The sequence below is a fragment of the Numenius arquata genome, chromosome 3 (assembly GCF_964106895.1).
Source record: "Numenius arquata chromosome 3, bNumArq3.hap1.1, whole genome shotgun sequence".
Classification (NCBI taxonomy): Eukaryota; Metazoa; Chordata; class Aves; order Charadriiformes; family Scolopacidae; genus Numenius; species Numenius arquata.
This window is the reverse complement of record NC_133578.1, coordinates 39370612-39391470: the sequence shown is the minus strand read 5'-3', so window position 1 is coordinate 39391470 and position 20859 is coordinate 39370612.

Genomic DNA, 20859 nt, shown 5'->3' with positions numbered 1-20859 from the left:
TCTGAGTATGTCTAAGCATGTGTGTGCCAGCACATACATTTATCTTCCAGAAGTGGACTTTAACCATGCATAGGACTAAACCGTTCAAGCGCACTCGGGGAAATATGAGATACATTGTTCCGCCAGCTAAGATGCTTATGGAAATAAAATTTAGTTGGGATAGATAACAAATGAGAAGAATCAGATTATTTTTCGTTTGTCAGTCTATGCTGAGGAAACTACCAATAAGTCTATATGATGCAATAATTGATTTGGCAGAGAACCCATTGAACGGGCTCAGTTAACTAAGTATCTCTATCTTTAAGATGACCAAAATCAGCACTGAGTGCCTCTGCCATAACCAAGGAGTGCATTATCTAGACAGCAGATGCAGACACATACACCAATTATTGTCCTCTGTGAGCATCCAGCCGGTGCCAGGTCTCTCCTGATCCTCCTGTCCTGAGCATCCCTGAATGCCGGATGCAGTTTTGCGGTCTGGTGAGGTGTGAGGTTCTGGTTGTGCTGAGCAGCCCCTGTGGGGATGAGGATGCCTAATTTGGAACCGCGGGATTTTGGCTAATGTCAGTACAGCTGCTGCCTTTGCTGGCGGGGAGGGAGGACACCTGCATACCCCTCTGAATGAAGGCAGCCTTCACTTTGGGAGAGATGCTGCCGAGGTTACCACAACAGCGCTGCCCCGTGCGGAAGCGCGAAGAAAAGGCCGATGCTCGGTCGCATACTAAGGAAGCGGCGATGGGGGGAATAATAAAAGGCACTGGCTTGTCGGCTGGCTTTGCTGCTATTCAGAGCTTGCCTGAATTAGCAAGGCTGGTGTAATCCATTCTGCACACCACAGTAGTACAGTAATGTTTCATATGCGGGGGGAAATCCTGGGCCAGCTACATTCATGGGAGCTTTTTCCAGTGAGATCAGCAGAGTTTTCATCTCTTATGCTTAGTAGTTGGTAGAAGAGTATTTCCTCAGTATGTGAAACTGATTTATTTGAAGGAAGAGAAAAGGGTTTTGTTTGTTTGTTTAACTACGCATGGTAAAATAAATTGTGATTTTACAGTCAGGAGCAAAATTGGGATGGCTGCTTCTTGGCTTTTTGCAGTGGTTACAGGTGGTGTAAACGACTCCGGGCGATGCCTGTCAGAGGGCGCTGGAGCACCTGAGGAAGGCTTTGAAAATCAGTGAGGGCTCCCCTCTCCTGCCTCCTCCCATCATTTCCCACCGGCTGGAGAAGTCTCCTTCTGTCAGCAAAGTTTCAGTGGCAAAACCGTGCTGATGGCCAGAAGGGATTCAAATGGCAGCTCCTGCTGCCTTATTCAACCCAGATGGTTTCAGGTCTTTGCTCTCCTACATTGGCCATATATTCACCCTTGCAGTCTCAGGTCGTGGAGGTGAAATCTTTGAGCTGCAGCCGTTGCTTGCTAACACTGCCTGAATCTGCTTTAGCTTGTTGATGGAGGGAGACTTCCCATTAGACATATTTATAAATAAGAATTCAGCACAAGTGAGTGATGTCTCATGATTTACGAGTAATTTCCTCGAATGCTTAATAATAGACGCGTCCCTAACTATTTTCTCTGTCTTAGCATTAAAACTTCTTAGCTGTTACAGCTGCTTCAGGATAAGAGAGTGGTGTGTATAGAAGTTTTTATTTCTTTTTATAAGGGAAAAAAAAAAAGTTTGACTTGTGCTTTGTCCCATGTATTCTCCCATTCAGCACAATTGGACCTGTAAGTAAACCACTAGACCTCTAAGACAGACCTTTTTAGGTGTTATATGTTTTTCAGGTCATGCCTGTTGTTTCTTTACATCACCTAAACAGAGCCAAAGCATACGAAGAATGATAATAACCATAATTAAACAAAATCTAACTTGCAGGAACTTAAAAACCAAAGGGTACCATTTCCCAGGGGACAAGGGATTATAACTAGTTCTGTTTCAGCTCAGTAGTCAGTGTCGCTGGAGGTCTCTGTAGGCTACAGATAATCATGTCACAAATTTTGCTGGCAGGTGTTGATCTCTCAAGACAGAAAGAAAGCTCCCTGCACACCTTTGAGCCTCTGTAGTCTGGAAAACGGCTTTCGGCAACATGCCAGACAAGTTTTCCCTCCTCATTCAAGCCTGAGCTTCCTGGTAAACCGCCTTCCTAAATGTCTGGGTGACTGACTTGAGGGAATTAAATGAGGGGGGAAGAAAATTTTATTAAAAAAATTTAAAAATACTTGTTTGACCTGACTGTATTCTTTACCTTGCTTAGCTGTATAGCTATTTCGTAGGATATTCAGATCAATTTATTCTTCTGTTCTAATGTCATGCATGAATGTGTGGAGGCTTTTGCCAGTTTGTAATAACATGCAACAGTTACATGTATTTTCTGAAGGAATGCTCTCTACTTGGGAGAGTTTCTTTCCCTCTAGTTATTACCCCAAGTCCACAGGATTTGGGAGTTGGCTGTTCTTCGTGTCTGCCCTGAGATGGACTCAGATCTTGGAGTAAGTGTGATTTCTGCTCTCAGTTTGTTCAAAGATAAACAGGGAAAAAAGTTGTCGTTCCCAACATCATGGCACTTTAGCCAAATATTTGCAATGCAATTTGTAATGAATTATAAATGAATCAACAACGTGGCATTCATTTAATATTCAGAAATATCCTATCATGTCACACTGCCTTCATTTTCTCCTTTATTTCCAAGGCCTAGGCAGACTGGTAAGATTGGCAGATGCAGAGTGTGAACGAGGTAGTTTTCGATTCAATGGGTACAGCTTGGATTCCTTCATGAAGAACGGTCTTCCTCATTTTAAGCTGTCAAAACAGCACTTGATTGAGGCTGCAGCTAGCACAAGCACAGTGAAATGCAGAGAGTAGCCTGAGTATTCAAGTCACGGCCATCTGGGCTGTGTCTTCTCCCTGGGCTGTCTGTGGGTCTTCAACCAGGGATTGCCTCCATTCTTCCTCCCCTGTAGTCTTGCACCAACAAGATGGCCAGCTTTGTTAGGTGGAAAGTCATCTGGTCCAGCCCAAAGCGGAGCCAACACGGACATGACATGAAGTTGCTCAGGGTCTTGCTGATCACTGGGTAACTCTAGGATGAAGGCAGACCTGGGGACGTGTCCAGGTCAAAGTGACTCCTCAGAAACCATAACATGAGCATTACTACTGCGTTGTTGTGCTTTGTAGTTTTCTGATAAAGATTAGCCTGGTTTTTATGCTCTGATTGATTGATGGCTTCAGGGTTGTTGGCTAAGCCGTGCAGTGGGGACCATTGGGTTGGTCCCAGAGCATGCATTGGTGATATTAATAAGCAAAGCCGCATCAGTAGCTCCAACGTAGGCATGGGACTGACCAAAGGCATGGTCGGGTAGTGAAACGCTTACAGTGTCTATTCGTGCAATTGAAAACTAGCTGAAGATGGAAATCCTGTACTGCTAACTCCAGTCTCTGCTGTGATATCCCAGTGATCGGTATCGGGATTTCCTAACAGCCTGTGATGATGAATTGCTGATCGTGTCCTTTCTAAACTCTCCATAGTTAGGTCTTGTGTTTACTTAAACAATTCAGCTTGTTTTTAGTGTATTGTAAGCACAATCATTAGCTCCTGTGCTTTGCTAAGGAAAATGGGGTAAAGCAGAGTGTTTTCTTTTCTGCTTTTTTTTTTTTTTTTTAATACAATTAAGTCCAGCTTGGGTGAAAGGCTGAGTCTGAGGTTCCAACTTTTCCCAAGGAAATACGAAGGTCAGAAACTCTGAATATTGATACCTTTTTGTGATGCAAATTCGTAACTGTCACGATTTTCAAGTTGTGCAAGTTGTCAGGAGTTTCGCTGTGTGCTTCAGGAACAGGAAAAGGAAGCTCTTTTTAAGGGATGCTGGGCTAACATTGACTTTGCTTGCAAGGTAAGAACCTGCTGTGGAGTGGAGCCATCCTGGTAATGCTCCAGATCAGAGTATACTTCAGTGTTTCCACGTCCATTTTCTCCCCATGAACAACACTGGATTGATAAACTCATTCCCATAATTAATCAAAACCATGTTTTGCTGGCATAGTTGCTGAGATGAGTTCTAGTATGACATTTCCACAAATCCTACTAAGTTATCTTGGAAGGATAAAGCTCACTTAATTGCCCATTTTGTTACTGCTTGCAAGTGTCTTAATCTTACCGTCTTGTGTCATCCACAAGATTTGCTTTCTGCTCTCAGATAGCAGGGAATCCCAAAAGGTTTACATTTTTTATGTTTTTTATGTTACAGTCATTCTTGACCTTAAATTTCCATGCCTGTATGAACTCCACGTTTCAATAGGTTTTAAACAGGGGAAGGTAACTTAGAACAAGCCTGCTATCACAGGACTTCGAGGTGATACTCCAGATCAAGTAACAATTAGGCAAAATAGTTATTGATGATTGAAAGGAATCTGCCAGCAAAGACCTTTTGCTGCTGTTAATGCCAGAGGAGCTCTGTGTAGGACTTCGCGGGACTCTTTGTCAGGCAATTTCTGTTAGAGAGTAAATAAATTATGCTTCCTGAAATGAGATGCTAAATGTTCTATTTATAAGGAACCAAAATGTTAGGTTAGTGGAGAGAGTTCTGTAGGTATGTTCAGGATGGTCAAGGAAATGGTGAAATAAGAGGGGGGAAGAAAGAAATTACAAGCTTGATGCAATCTTAAAACTTTTTATTTTATTTTCTCCATACAGTTTTTAGAGTTCCTGAGAGATGTGTGTGCTGCCATGAAATCAGTAGACGGGCAGCTTTGAACTGTGTAGTGAATGCACAAAGAATATCGATTCATCCAAGCTTTCACTACCCTGGGTAATAAAATACTTCAGAGTCTAGGATTTCAAATGGACAAAGTGTTCTTCAACCTTTTCTGCAACGGACTAATCACAAACTGGCTTTTCTTCTACAAAAGGCATCAGGACTTTTCTTTCCAGCAACCTTTTTTATTAAAGAGATGTGGATGTAGTGGAAGTGATCTTTCTTCATTGTGGCCAGGCTTGAGATCCTCTCTATGCCCCTGGTCTGTCTAGTGCTGTTTATTTGGTTATTTGGAGTCATTGGAGATTGATTCTTAAGGAGAAAAAAAAAAAATCCAGTACACTAATGTAGCTTTTTGTTATCTTTCTTCTCCATAATAGCAGCTATTATGTGACTTTCCTATCATTTAGATTAATTTTTTTTGTATGTAGAAGAAAGAGGTGTTTTCATTAATTTCCCCGAAGAAAAGAGCGTCATCATAGGATGTTTTTGTGAGGCTTACTTATGCTCTGACATAGCAGGACAAATGCAATGATACAGTGAAAAATCAGGGTTTTTTTTCCCCTCTTCCAGATTTTTAGGCTGGTACCCCCTTCTTTCTCATGCAAGGTGTGCTCTCAGTTTTAGATCCAGTGGTGCAAAAAGAAGCTACCGAGTAGACTTTTTTAGGTCAAAAATGTTCTACAGTTCCAGACAGCTTGTCATTGTTGATTGAAGGAATTGTGTTTTTTAGAGTGGAAACACACATAAACTGTGGTTTGTTCTGTTTCTCTGCTTCAAATGAGTAATTGGTAAGTGCTTCGAGTGAACTTTTAGTTAGTTGTCAGTTGTTGTAGGAGGTTTTATGCAGGGCACCAGAATGTATTTCAGTGTCAGAAAGGGATTGCGAAGAGGAAGCAACGGTGCTTTAATGTGTTATGTTGCAAAATGTCTTGCAGGACGGTTGTTTCTCCTGCCACCGCCACCAGTCCTAAATCTCTTCTGGACTGTGCCACATCAGAGGCGCTCTGAGTTTCTCTCCTTCTTGGGTTGAATTTTGGATAGGGAAAGCAAGCCTTGCTTTCTGGACAGCCTATGAACAGGAGCATGGATGGGTGGTGGCAGTGTGTGCCTTTGCCTCTGCAGCAGAATTGGCCAAGTCTCATCACAGTCATTGCGTTTTCTGAGCGCTGAGCCTCTCTCCTTGGATTTGCCTGCCAGATGTTTCCTATTCAAGCTGTATTGGTTTCCATTACCACCTTGAAAATTGACTTGAGGTAGAAATGAATATTGCAATTATATAATTTACTTGTGCATAAATTAGTGTCATTTTCTCTTAAATACCCTGCCATTTTGGACAAGTGTAGTTTATTAAAAAATAACAGTAACAGTTCGAAAGCATCATTTCTGAGTTCTGGGAAAGGCTTTTTTCATGTTTTTTAAGCATGCGGCTCCCAAAGCAACATCCTGCTGTTGAGGCAGAAATCTCAATGTCCTCAGAGGGTCAGACAGCGTCTGGCAGGAGCGAGCAGGGCAAGCCCCCCAGCCCTCTGCCTGACTGCTGTGGGCATCCCAGGATGCCCTTTGCTTCCCAGGGCCAACCCAGGCAGGGAAGGAAAAGGGGAGGTTGAGAGGAGAGCGCAGAAAACAAGCAGAGGGCACAGCTTTGCGAGGAGTCATCGTTCATGGGAGCCTAATGCAAGTACACATGAGTTAAATCGAACTATGTAAAATCCTTAATACAGTACTAGATGTTTTCTTTAGGAATCATGAAGCATGTAATGTCCTTATGTTCTCCAAAGGGTTTATTTGGCAGCCTGTTAGCATCTCACTGTGACATGACTGAAGGGGGAATAACCAAAATAACAAGGAGGGGGAAAAAAGGCGGCAGTCACCAAATTGGAATAACAACTTTCTAGCATAGTACCTTTGAACCTGTGACTCTTTTTTTTTTTTTTTTTTTCCCCTTTCCCTGGGTGGGTAGCAGGGCTTAATGCCCTTGAAGACAACATTATGCCGGTCAAATTGTGATTGGGACTCAAGTAATTTTGCCTAAGGCTCCTGGTTGCTGCTGGATTTCAGTAAGTTTTAGGATAAGCCAGTCCGTGTAATCCAAGGCAGTGTTTGTTTGCTCATTCACTTTGGTCTTCTGCAATTAACCAGATTTTAGGCTGAGAAGCATCTTTGCAGCTAACCTGGAGCAGCATGAAGTTGCAAGGTAAATATTTCCGACAATGGGAAAGGAGATCTGTGCTATTGGTAAAGATTGCTGCTTATGAAAAGACAGTAAGTAGTCAGGGTAAGAAAATAAAAGAAAGGGGGTAAACAAAGTAAAGGATTAGGATGTTCAAATAGCTGGTGGATTACCAGGGCAGAGTACATAATTTTGGGTCTTTCTCTTTATTTGAAAAATGTAGCAGCTTCCAGCTCATCTGTGATATTAGTTTTTATACAGATACCTTTAATCCTATAGTTTCCATTTTCAGAGCAAACAAAGATGTGTTTATTTTTCTTATAAGCCCTTTTCTTATTCTCCATGCAGTATTTTTTAAGCTAATGACCTAGATACAAACCAGAGGAAGGCAGGAATAGGGTGCTAATGACAATTTGTTGAAGGCAGCTCTGAGCCACAGGCTGGGTAACCCCCCCCACCAGCTGGGGAGTATTCCTTCCTGGCCCTTGTGGAGGGATGCTGAGGCATGGTCCCTGCACCTCCAGACAGGGACTCACTGGCATACGGGCTACCCCGGACTGTGCATACTTGGGGACATAGATATTTATCTTTTTGCATTTTACTAAAGAAGTGACTGTTCTTTTTTATCACTGTTGTAATTTTCCATGTGTTTAATGGAAACAGCAAAGCCATGGCCATCCCCAGCAGGTGAGCGTCTCGTTGCTTCATAGCGACCCCTCCCAGTGCACTGGCTTCTCTCTTTAGCTTCTAGGTTGTGGATGTCCTGGAGCACTGCTGGGAACCCCTCTGTTTGGGAAAGGTGTTGCATTATAGAAAACCAAGGTGGGATACAATGCTGAGAAAGTGATGCTAATATTATGAAAACATGGTACATGTTTTATAGAGAAATTCCAGAAAGAAGAGCAGCTGTAGGAAGCCGTGGGAACCATGAGAATCCTTTCAGTGCTCCCCCAAACCTCCTGCTGCTCTCTTCTACTTTAAATGTTTTTTCTTGCTCAGTTTGCTGTGTTTTGTATTGGCTGGGACAGGTTTCTCCTCCTCTCTGCTTCCTAGCTTTTCCTCTCCCTTTTCCAAAAGCAGCACCATTAGATAAGGGATTGCAGAACTGGCAGTTCCATGCAGAATATGGGGAAGGATGCCACCCTTCTCTTATGAGTCTTTCCTGTGACATCTTTGATTTTCAAAGCCTGCGTCCTTTTATGTTTTTCCTTTCTTTTGACATCTCTAAAATTAATGCAACAATTTGGTGTCTGTGTGCGTAAATATATATATGTGTGTGTGTATGCACTTATCTATGTATAAATATAAGTACACATATAATCTGCCCAGTCAAAATAGTTTCCCAACACATCTGTTGCTGAACAGATGCTCTCTGTATTGGTTGGTTTGGCTGTTGCTGGCTCTCTGTGGTTGGTGTTAACATGAATATTTAAAGAATAATGAAGACCTGATTGCTCTGATATAATCTAATGCAATGCAGGAGACTCCCAAAGCTTTGACTTGCCTGAGGAGTGCCCCCCTACCCCTAAAACCATGTGCAGTTGAGTTCACTACGGTAAATGAAGGAATCAGCTATGTGACTTTGATTGCTGGCGCATAGCAGTCAATCTTGGGCTGTTTCAAAGGGGACGTGTACGCAGATTAACCTCTGTCATTTGGAATGCTGCCTAGCAATGGTGTGTAGGCAGTATTTGTAATAAAAAATTAAAACAGTACAGTAAAATATTCAAAGAAGTGAAAGGTAATACAAGAGATGGGTTGTAAGAGTCCAAATTTTGCAATATTTAAGAACTTTATACACACTAAGCACTTACTTGCTCCACTCCAGGATGTCTACTTTTAAAACTGTTAGAAAGTAGTATTTTTATACAAATAATGCCATTATCCCTTGCACTTGCATTTATAATGCAGAGGTAGTCCAACTATTGTTAATTAAAAATGATTATGTGGGTGGAAGACAGAATATCAGTAGTCCTGTGGGTGCTGGTGGCTCAGGTGTGGTTCCTTATTCGTGGACCTCCAGGAGCTTCACCAGGAAGAAGAAATACCACTGTCCTCACCCCATGGCTCCTCTTTGCAGGGAGAAAGTGTTGGAGAAGGGAAACTGCCAACCTGCTCCCCAGTGTGGGCCATGCTCTGTGTCCTGGGAGGCATTAGTCATGGATTTGCATTTGCCTCTTTTTTTAATTATTGTATGTTATATACAGCATGTGTGTATAAGGTATATACTGTGCATATATATATAATACACAGCTGTTGTTCCAGACAGAAATCTTGCCGATTCATCACTGCACCCAACTGTAATCTGTGCAAATACTTATGTTTGCAATAATCATGTTTATAGCATAATAATTAACTAGTCCTTTTCCCCCACCCAATTATTTTACACAGTGCCTTAGCTGATTTAATCAGTGCCCTTTCTAGCAAGTCTGTCCTTTTTAGAACTAAGGGATTTCCAGCAGGATCAGATTTTCTTTCTGAATCTTGTTGCCTAGTTTCTTTAGAGATTATTTAATCGCTGTAAAACAGGTCTCTGTACTTGCCATTCTTGATTATATTACTACTTAACAAGGGCTATTAACTGTGTGAAAAAATCACATCAGAAAATTGAGCACTAGGTAGTAACAAGGAAAATTTTTTTGTCTCCTCAGTACTGTTGCCGGTGATGGGAAGTGTGTGTAATCAAGTTATTTTTGAATTATCTTCAAGCTGGAAGAAAAAGAAAACTTAGGATAGTGGATAATTTGAAAGTAACTGCACAGAAATGCCACTAAAAATGATGGCCCATAACTTTATCATGTATAGCTCAGTCACTGCCTTCTCAGCCAAACACGTTGGTTTTATGTGTGCACGCAATGGGGCCTCCTTATTTGGCTGGAGCCTGCCACAGCACGGAGGTCTAAAGGTAGTTTGAATGAAGTTAGTGTGGTGGAAGGGGACTCTCCTCCTCGCTCTGATCTCGGCAAATCTTCCCCAGAAACAGCAATGGTAGAATCTGCGCAGCAGATCCAGCCTGCAGTGGGCACACAGGCTGATGGGTAGCTGCTGGTGCAAGTTTTGGGTGGTTTCATGGCCCTGAAAAATGGTTATAATAAAGAAGAGTCGTGGCACGTGGCTACAGTTGTCCTCTCCAGGGAGGAGAGCCCTCTCAAATCACAGCACATCCCTAGGAATGGAAATCAGGTGCCTCTTGAGGACCAGAAACACATGCGAAGCTTCATCCTGATGTGGCTGAAGGCAATGGCAATGCTCTTGGTGCTTCCTCGGTACATGGTCAGGGCTGGAGAACCACACCCTCTTTGGGCAGTGGGGTCCGAGCTGCTAAATATAAATAGTCCAGTCTTCTGCCACGATCCTCGTTGTGACCTTTCACTTCCTTTTCTGCAAGGAGAAAGGCATGCGGGGGGGTTGGGTGCTCGGGGCTCTCAGGCGCATCCCCAGGGGAAGGGATGATGTAGAAAGACGAAGTCTCAGGTGCCAGGTAGAATGCAGGTGCATGAGCAAAGGTGGGCAGTGCTGTGCAAAGGTGGTGTTCTCTGGGCAGAAACACATGTGGCACCGTCGAGACGCAGTAACTTGCTCACAAGGAAAGTTTCTTTCTAATGTCCATCATTTAATGGTTGGCTTATGCCCTTGAAGCGAGATGTCTTACATCTGTAATACAGCCATGGTAATTTCGTTCTAAAAGTACCCTATTTGATTAAGAACCAGCCATGAAGGCAAATATCAAATCTCCAGGTGGAAACTTGGCCTGGCAGAAGAGGATGAGAATTTCCCATTAAACGAGGTTGGGCTGGGGCGTCCCCTCCAACCAGGGACACAGCACGGCACGGCCCATTTGTCACAGCAGGAATATAAATTTGTTTTCTATTACTGACATGTATTTGTCCTTTCTTTTATTGCAGCAATAATTTCTTCAAAATACCTTTTTAAAAAAAAGAAAAAAGTGTCAAGAACATTAAAGTTTAATCTTAATTTGGTCCTAACCTTTACAAAATCGATTAAATTACTCCTGCAGGTAACACCAGCAGCCTTGCTCACCCTGAGTGGCAATGGCCCATCAAGACACTTGTGAAAGGGGTAAGCTCTCCACCTTGTGATAGTCCTTAGAGCGTGAAACATTGGGTGCATTTAAACAATAAAAAAATGTGACGCCGTGTGGTAGAGAAGCGTGGAAAAGTTAAACCAGTCATTGAACTGGAGGTGTCTCTCTGCCACCACGGAGGGGGTTCACTTGTAAATGTTTTACACTGCTGTTATGATGATGTGGCATCAAATTATCACAGAAAGCAGAGGTGTTTTACATCAGAGATAAATAATTGCTTTTCTCAAAGGTTTATGGCAAAGCTGTGTGCCTGGCAGCAGGCTGATGCCTGGGATAGAGCTGTAGGCAAGAGGCTGGAATTTAGCGCGGTGGTTTTATAGAGCAACGTGCGTTTGTGAAAACTGTCCATCCCCCGCTCCCCAAAGCAGTTGGGCACGTTTTAAGCAAAGTGAGAGCAACTACAGAATGTATGGAAATCACCTGGCTGCTCGCAGTGTCTCAGGCTGAAGGAGAGAGGAAAATGTCTTTTTGTTTCCGATCCCTTCTGCAGGAGTTGGAAGTGTTTTTCATGGGCCAGGTGATTTTATCTGATATTTATCCCCCCACCTGGAAGATGTTTTTGCTTTTGCCAACTAATAATCAGAGATTATTAAATTGGGGGGGTGTGTGGTTAAAGGGGATTAAGAATAAGGTTGTTATTTTTTGGAGTCAATTCCTTTCAGTAAGTATGTACCTTTAAAATAAGATAAAATATTTACATCCTCTATTGCATCCAATTGTAGGTCCTGTACATCTGCCATAGTGACTCATAGGTCCTGGGGAGCCTCTTGCAGTGTGTCTGTTTGGTGTCACTTCTGATAAGTGTGGTGGGGAAGGTAAGAAGGAGGTGGGATGCTGTGTTGGGAAGTGAAGTGTCATAGTTATGTTTTCTGAAGGTATTTATGTGTGAAACCAGACTCGATCGCCGCTGAATTGCCCCAGGAGTACTCGCCCCTCCCTGCCTTTCTATTTTAATGTGTCCTGGTTGTACTGTCTGCTCACAGCCTTGCATTTGTGGTTGTGACCTTCTTTCCACCCTGGAAGAAGCCACACAGCTCTTCTTGCCCACTGTTAAACGGCTACAGCATACTTTGCTGTAATAAATTGGGATGGTGCACTAGTGCTGGAGGAGCTGATTATCAGCTGGCTTTGCAGAAAAAAAAATAATTGGTTTTGTTGGTTCTTTTATTTTCTTCTTTTTTTAAGGGAAAAACAGGATAGAAATCTTAAGGGAGAATGTGTATTTGTTCATCAGACTGTTAGTTCCTCTGTGTGGTGTTTCTCCACTCCACCCCATCGCCCCCCACAAAAAAATGCAGGCTGCCCCAGCCTGCAAGGGTGCTGACCGAGGCTGCTTTAATAGCAGTAGTTGAAAGGCTTGAGACAGAAATGCATGTTTTTTTTTTTCAATAAATAAAAGTAAGAGCTCTAGTTGGAAACACCTAGGAAAGAGCATTTTGTACATTTGTAAAAATTCTTGTGCAAAACGGCCGGTGAGTCAGTACCTGGGAAAAGGGCAAAGGCAGCGGTGCCCGGGATGGCCTCGGGGGACAGCTGAGGATATGGCAGCTTCAGCTCAGGCACTGGTTTCTCAGTCTTCCTTCAAGATGCTCCAGGATATTTCTTTGACTCCTTTGGCTCCATGGTTTCACTAAGAGTTTTCTATATAAAAAGTCAAGCTTTTTGTGTGATGCTGTAGTCATTAAAAACAGGTGACTGAGAAGTTTGGCAGCAGCATGAACTGGTGGCTCCCCCTGTCCTGTTTATCATCATTCATCTGCACCTGCTTGCCTTCAAAATAAAGGGCTCAGAGTCACTCTCTGAGCTGTTATTGCTGTTTTAATGAAATGTTCTGCATATGGGCACAGACACATGCCACCATGCTGCAGAAGGGGTAAAAATACATATATGATCATACGTCTTCTGTGTAGGATTAGCGAGCATAAAAATTGCTGTGCTCAAAAGTTGCTGGTAGACGGACAATATTTTGAAGCTTTTCATCACTGTGGTGCTCACCCAGTAAAATGTTGCACGTAGGAACTGGCAGGCTGTATGTTGTGATTAGAAACACGTTTATATCTGTGTAAAATGTCTCTGGTGTTGATGCTTGACTATTTCTCTTTCTTACTCAAACAAAGGTGCAAAGTGAGGGGAGTGGAGAGAGAAGTAGAGATTTAGAGATAGGTTTCTGTCGGTTTCTTCAGCCTGTTGGCTTGATCTTGAGTGCACAAAACTCATGTCATTCTGAAATCGGTAAAGGTGGGACGCAGCACTACATACCAAGTTGTGTTCAGACATTTTTCCCCATCTTGTAATTGAATGGTTATTTGCATCTGGCACGTATAGAGATGCATGGGCATGCCCATCCAGGTCTCTCCAAGAAAATGGCTTTTCGGTGGGGCACCTTTGCAGCGGGCTCAGGGGATGGGGCTCCTTCTCCATCTCACCCTAGGAAAGCCATCTCCCCATGACTTTCACAGGGCAAAGAGCTGTAAAAAGGGAGCAGGAGGAAGCTGGACTCTGCCAGGGTGCTTTTGCCAAAAGCATGAATTGGCCCCAAACGTGGGAAGACACAAAGCCCAGCCGCCTTTTCCAGGAAAGCTGGCTTGTGTGTCTGCAATGAATGGCAGGGGCCAAATTAATCTCTAACAGGAGAAGGCACAACTCATCGCTGGTATCAATCACTTATTTATGGTGGTGACAGCTTTAAGCCCCAGTTCCCGAGTTCATTTAAACACCACTCAAATCGATGACAAGTTTTGAAATACAGCAAGGAACACATTCATAGAAAAAAAAAAAATCCATAGAGGGTTATTAAATGCAGAGAAACAACCTGTCGCTGGGGAGGTCCCTTGCCATGAAGCACTGGGTACTAGGGGAGGATTCAGCGAAATCAGAGAGATGAATGATGGTACTTGCTCCAAATGCATCCCTGGTGGACCTTCATTGACTTCAGAGTCATCACAACAGGGCGAAGCCAGCTGAGTTTTTTCACATGCCCTCTCGCCACCTCCCCTGCCAGTTTTGGAGCTTCGTGTTCCTCAGACTCACCCCTACACGCTGAGGTTTCCCCACACAAAAACCTCTTTCAGCAGATTCCTTATCTGCTATCAAGAGACTGTTTACAGCAGCTAAAGCTCTTAAGTGCCTTGTCTCGGAGACTGATGGCAATAATTAAAGCACTGCTTTCCAGCCCTCTGCTCTTCTTGCTGAATTGCTTGGAAGTGGGGAATGGGGTTTTGCCAGCCAACAGGAACTCTGGAAATCCATGTTCAGCGATTTGGTGTGTATTATTTCTTCAGCTTGTTAGCACATCCTCGCTGCTGGGTGCAGGTACCTAGCTTGTGAAAACCTCCAGGTAGGGGAGAGAATTGACTGACAATTGCAGGTCATAATTTTTTTCCTTCTGTGTTGAAAAAAACATGCATTGTTATGTGGTGTAATTTAATCAACATAAACCCCCTGTGTGTTGACTTATGAAATGGTAGGGAAGGGTAGTGGGATATTATCTTTTGGGATACAAAATAAATAAATAATGAAACAACTGATTTCTCCTGTGCTACAATTATGGATGAAATCGCACAAAACAGCATCCAGCTAAAAAGACAGATGCAGAGATCGTGGCTGGTAATCACAGTGACACCAAGATGAGTTTTTCTAGAAGTGCTGTGAAATTGTGCAGTAAATTATGTTACACGAGATGTATTATTCCCTGGTTTAGTAAATAAGCCTCCTGACAGGAAGCCCCAGTGAGGCAGTTGCAGATAGCTTCACTGATGTGCCAGAGCCGGGGTCGCTGCAGTGTGGTGCGGCTCTGACAGTTTGGTGAGCGAGGTGCTCCAGGAGGTGCTGCCAAGGGCTGCACTTGCACAGCTGCCGTTGTCCTCTTCACTCTCTCTTCCTTTTGTCATCTCTTTGATCAGGCTCCTTTATTCTGTCTTCCCAGTTTATTCCAAGTCTGCTTCTCTCTTATGGTCCTGCATCACGCGTTCCTGCAGGTGAGTAAAGGTCACCTGAGCAGCCGGGCAGTGCCCTATCCGTGGCTGTTACATGGCCCATGCATGGAGGATGTCTTGCTCTCTGATCCCTCCAGCTGCCCATGGCGTAGGCTGATCCCCACTCAAGACCATAACGCGCTTGTAGCGCTTAGTGTGGGCAGTGTGCTTTTGGCCCAGCTGTTCCTGGGCAGGAGCCCAGAACTGCTACTCCTGGCCATGTCTGAGGCTGGAACCTATGAATTGGCTTCTTTTTTTTAACCTGAGAAGTGCGGAGTAACTACTAAAGAAACTGAACTAAGTTCAAAGCCATCAAATAAAAATAAGATAAAATGGATAAAAATAAGACAATTTGTTCTGAAAGTAATAATGCAATGAGAGCATCCAAAAAGTCAACTCATGTGTGAAGCCCCAGAGTGCATCAGGTGGAAGCTGCTTCCTTAGCTTCTGACGCCTGTATCCATTACTCAAATTAGCACTCAGCAGAAGAGGGGCTCTTTCCCCTGCTGTGCTCAGCGGCTTCTTACTCCTACCGAGAGGGGCTAAGCGAGCAATCATCTGTCTGAACCCGCTACATGCTGTCGTGTGGGTAATCACTGCTGCACATCATCTCTCTGACAGTAGGTGCTCTCCAGGAGCTGAGGTATGGTATTACAATATTTTCAAGTGGTTTAATGATAGCATAAAAAAATGTGATCAATATTCAGTTGACTAAAAATTTCAGTATTCACTTGTAGTGTTTGATTACGTGTAGTAGCTTCCTTCCCCACAGTAGCTGTTTGCATCGTTGGCCATGACATCCTCTTGGTACAGCACTGAAATCTTGGCCTGTAGTTTGCTGTCCAAATTCTGTTTTCTCTGAGATTCCCCCCTAAGCAATGAAAATAAATATACTGATATGTTGATTTGGCGATTTATTTAGTGAGGAGGTATTTAATAAGCACCTACCAATGTAAACAAACTGAGTTCCTTGAGTCACAGCTGGAGTTGCAATTTTATCTCCCTTGATTATCAAGGAATATATTCTGCATGGAAGAATTCACAGCTTACAAAGACATCTGGTTGCTAAATAATATAATTAAAGTAAATACAGCATAAAAGGGACCTACTCCCATGTTGCTAGTGAGCAGAAAGTAGTTCTTGGGTGAGTGAAACATATTGGCTGGACTTGTGCTGGTGGAGGGAAGAAAGAAGGAAGGAGCAAAGAAAAGCTATGGAGGGAAACCAGAGAGAAGGGGAAAAATGAATGGAGGAGAGGAGTGTGCGAGAGAGGAGATGAGAGGTGCCTCTGCGCCAGAGCGTGCTTCCTGCCAGAGGCGGATGGTGGTAGTTGAGGTAACTGGTGGTGGGACCATGACAATGGCAGTAGATCCAAGTGGTCCCTCAAAACTGGCAGAGCACCATCATGCAGGACATCTGGCTGTGTGTTGCTCAAAGACTGGAGCTATTTTTCTCCCTGTGTGATTCTATGAAGGGCATTTTTCTTCCTAAACAATTGGCTTTTCCCTTTTACTGTTGGAGAGCAGAAAGCCAACTGTCGACAAATCTGTGCAAAATTGCTATACTTAGTTTTTGAAGACAAACTGCTCACAGGAGCAGCTAGGTGGAAACCAGTCAGCTGGGCTCAGCTGACCTGCTCTTCACAAGCCACAATGTTTGAGTAGTCCACTTGGGGAGCTCCAGAAAGGCTTTTCCAGTCCTTCCAGCAAAGGTCCAGGGTGGAGGTAGTGGTAGCCTTGGTCCACCATTTCCTGAAGGTGTCTTCTATGGGCAAAGCCCAGGCACTGCTGTTGCCTAATACCAGGGAGAGAAGGCAATTTGCTCAATAACAAAGCCAGTGCCGCATTTTGGAGGGTGTTTCTGTAGAATCCCATCCCCAGGGCTTGGCTGTACAAGTGTGCTGCTCCTGTTGCGTGATGGGTCTTGCTTTTGCTGTCTGAGCTTTCTGCAGCTCAGCAGCTGCAGTGCTTATGGTGGGGTCCTTTTTCTTCTGTAACTCATCTCGTCTGAGTTATCGTTTTGAAGATGTACTCTGAAGTGGTTACTTTTTGGCATCACTAAAGGTGCACACTGTTCAGCCATAAGGGTAAATCGATACTTTTCCAGGAAGTTTTGGCGGAATTGTCAGGTCAAGGATATTCTTCCCGCTCCGTTGCTATTTTGGCAGGAAAACATGCTTGGGAGATCCTGACAGGGGAGACTATCCCAAAGATAGTTTTTCAGGTGTGATTTGGAGAACCTCTGCTGAGATAATAAACCCCACGTCTGTTTGCTTGCAAGCCTTGCGCTAACCATTCGATCCTCATTGTCTCCAATATTGTACCCAGTAGGAATTAACGATAGCGGTAACTTACCTTGCTTTGGCATCAGCAGGTCTCTAATGTTCCCAGAACAGACAGCGGTTGCCGTTTGTGTGAGCTCGCTGCTGAAGGACAGTGCATCATGTTGGTTTGGAGAGGTGAAGCACGGAGAGGCTGTCAGTCGGGGCTGCTGGGGAAGGCGCGGCACGGGGGAAATCACTCATTCATTTTTTTACCGACTACAAAAAAATTACAGCAGATGAAAGCGTGAATGCAAGTTGGTCCTAGTCCTTTACTAGCTGCATCTCCGTAGTGTTCTGTGGCTACATTATTACAGACCTCTTTGTGAGAAACCATTGTCGGCTTAAGTGATCTACCAGCTGGGAGCAGAAGTTGGGTGAGATGATAGTCAGAACAAGGACTCTGGTTTTATGGAAAGTAAGCAGTAACTCTCCTTACCTTTTATATGTTACTACACGAACCTTTCATCTACTCTGCTCTCAGGGAGATTTTTCCCATCTAATACCCTGCTACCAAATACGTTTTCAATGCAACCTAGGATAATGTATTTCTTTCTTTACTATATTTTATGTTATTGTAATTTTTGTATGTGTGGTTGCATTTAGTCATCTGTTGGTGCACGGGCATTGCAATGACATATGGGTTCCCTGCAACAGCAGTGTGAAGGAGCACAGTATCACAGACAGAAATTTTTATAGTAAAACTCTCCTGTGAACTTCTAGAATGTTCTGGTACATAAGACAAAATGACCCAAGTCAAAAAACGCAAACATCCAACTATCTACCACCCAAAACATTTCATAGAGGGTGTTTTGAGTTTCGTCAGCTGTTCTCGAGCTGGAAATTGTGAGGTAGAAAAACTCCCTGTCTGACAGGGAAAACAATTTGCCTTTGGGGACAAATGTCGAAAGATAAGTTAATTTTTTGTGGTGTTCATACTTGAATCACAGAGGTGTGGAAGTTCAGTACACCGCCCCTAAAAACTACCCGTGTGAAGTCAGCTGTCTGCTGCAGAGGACGATTTGGACGATGCCTCCAGGCTCCCCATGTCTTTTGAAGAAAACTTGGAGTAAAGGGCAATGCAACAGAGAAGAAATTGGACGTGCTGGTGCATTTTGAGTCTGTGGATGGTATGTGGGGGCAATTTCCAGCCCTGGTGGTGCAGGGAGGGGAAGAAGCTGCACTTTACAAATCCCCAAGCAAGGAGCAAGCCCCCAGTGCTACACAAGCCCCACTTATATTAAGTGGGCAGCCTTGCAAGCCATCTAGACTTATTTTAGGTATTGGCTTTGTAGCATTAGATGGCCTTTTTTTGATTTAGTTCCTTTGTGTGTGTGTGTGTTACAGAGAAATGGTAGAGATGGTTCAGTGTGGTGGAGGCAAGGTGGGTGCCTAACAGGGAGAGAAGGCAGCAGAGATGGCCGTGGGTATCCAGCATTAGCAACACTTTCTCTCATCTCCATCAGATTTTCCAGTGCTCTTCAAAAGGCTAAATTTGGGAAGAAGTGACAGAACAGCAATTTAAGGACTACTGGAGGTTTTCAGTGGTATAGAGCTTTGCTCTGAAGTGACGTACAGAGACAAACACTGGTCCTGGAGCCAGTCTAAATTTATCACTGTGTCACAATAGATAGTTAAATTTAAATGTGTGTCCAGTACTTGCCATTTCAGTAGGTTGCAATCAGCTTGAATTGATATTACCTGAATAAATCAAAGAGCTGAATAGCACATCCATTTCTTATACAACAGAGCAGCGCACATTATCCAAGGGTGAAAGGAATTGGTGCAGTCGCTCTGACTGGTGTTATTGTAACCACAGCTCAACACTGCAGTGTAAAAGAACAAATTTTGGTATATTGTGGTCTCCTCCAAAATGGAAAGTGCTTGCCACTGCAGTGTCTAAGCTGGTAAATTGCTGTGATTGCTTGAAGAGAGATTGCATAATCTGTTGAATGGCTACTGAGCAGCCGTATGTACCATCATCTGCCCAGGCTGGCCCTGTTTACGTCACTGTGTATAGGGCGTTCTTCATAGTAATTAAAAATGACAACCGATTTGGTGCGGCTGCATTTGATCTTGGGACAGGTCAGCCTTGGGCAACAACAGCCAGCAGTTACACCTCCTTGTGATACATCTGTATTTTTTCCTAGGGAAAAGTTTTTTTTCCTGGTTACTATTCCAGGTCACATCTGGAGTGTGTTTTTGAAGTGGATTTCCTGACTGTCCCCACTTACTGTGCTTGGGTTTGTCCTGTGGAGCCGCCTTGGGGTGCCTGTGCTGAATTTCTTTGGGCTGAAGCTCTGCTGGATGATGTACTCCAAATCCCTGTTAAAGCTCTCTCTCACCCACAGGATCGGGTTGGACCTAGTTTGCATTAAGGTTCCCAAAAGGCATGTGCTGTGAGCGTCAGGTCCTGGGTGCTGGTGCCTTTAGTTTTTCAGGTGCCTTGGCATTGCTGAACTCCGTTAGCTAACATAGGTATAGGGGAAGTTGCATGGAGCTGGGTGGTGTATGAGCACCTCAGGACAGTGGTATGTCCAGTGGGGGAAAAGGAGTGACTCCGGTTGTCTCTGCTTTTCCCGCACCAGGATATTTCCATCCAACGAGGAACAGGAGTGTTGGATGAGGGAGGAGGTCTCCTTGCATGCTGTCTGTTAACTGTGGACAGCCTTTTACTGCTTGCCGTCCTCTCTGCTCGTTGCTGCTTTCTGAGATACTGAGATTACCCCTCCATCAGCTTCGTAAAGTCTTTCTTTTTGCTCAAGTTTGCAGTTCTTCTTAAAGACATGTAGGGAGATAATCATATCTCCACTTTCCTCTTCTCTTTGCAACCCACCATGAATCTTCTGCTGCTGTCCTGCCTCATTTGTTTCTTCCTCTGATTCTCCTCATTAAATAAATTGCAGCCAGAATGTCCTGTCAGATGAACAGTAAATTAATATATTGCAGCCCAAACTTCAAAACGGAAAAAAGAATTTAATTACAATGACCCATGTCCTCATCCCACCAGGGTCAGGGATAAAATGATTATTGACTTAATTGGGAACACGGCGCTGCTCCCCCTAATTTTGTGTTGCTTCTTTATTATCGTTAATAATTTGCGTTTCCCTATTTGTATGGTGGACAGTCACACCAGCTGGCCAAAATCTTCCCTCTTTGTTGGTATAATGGTTAGGGAGGCTTTGCAACCTCCTTGACTGAGGCCAGCAACCTGGTACAGGGAAATACCACTTGACTGAGCTGGTACAGGGAAATACCACTTCCATCGGGGGGAAACTGCAATATGAGGTAGGAAGTAACATACCGAGCAGATATAACATGCATTCATTTGGATCTGACATTTTTTTGGTGAAGTTCTCAAGAAAAAGCCATATGGAGATTATTTTTCTGTTTTATATATTGAAATATGGGAGCTCGGGGGCAGAATTGTAAAAGATGCGGTTATGAGTTTACTCTGCACTCGTAGGTATGCTCCCTTATCTTGTTATATGGCTGCTCCTAGGAATCAAATATTTAAGTTTACATTGCACTCCTTTTGA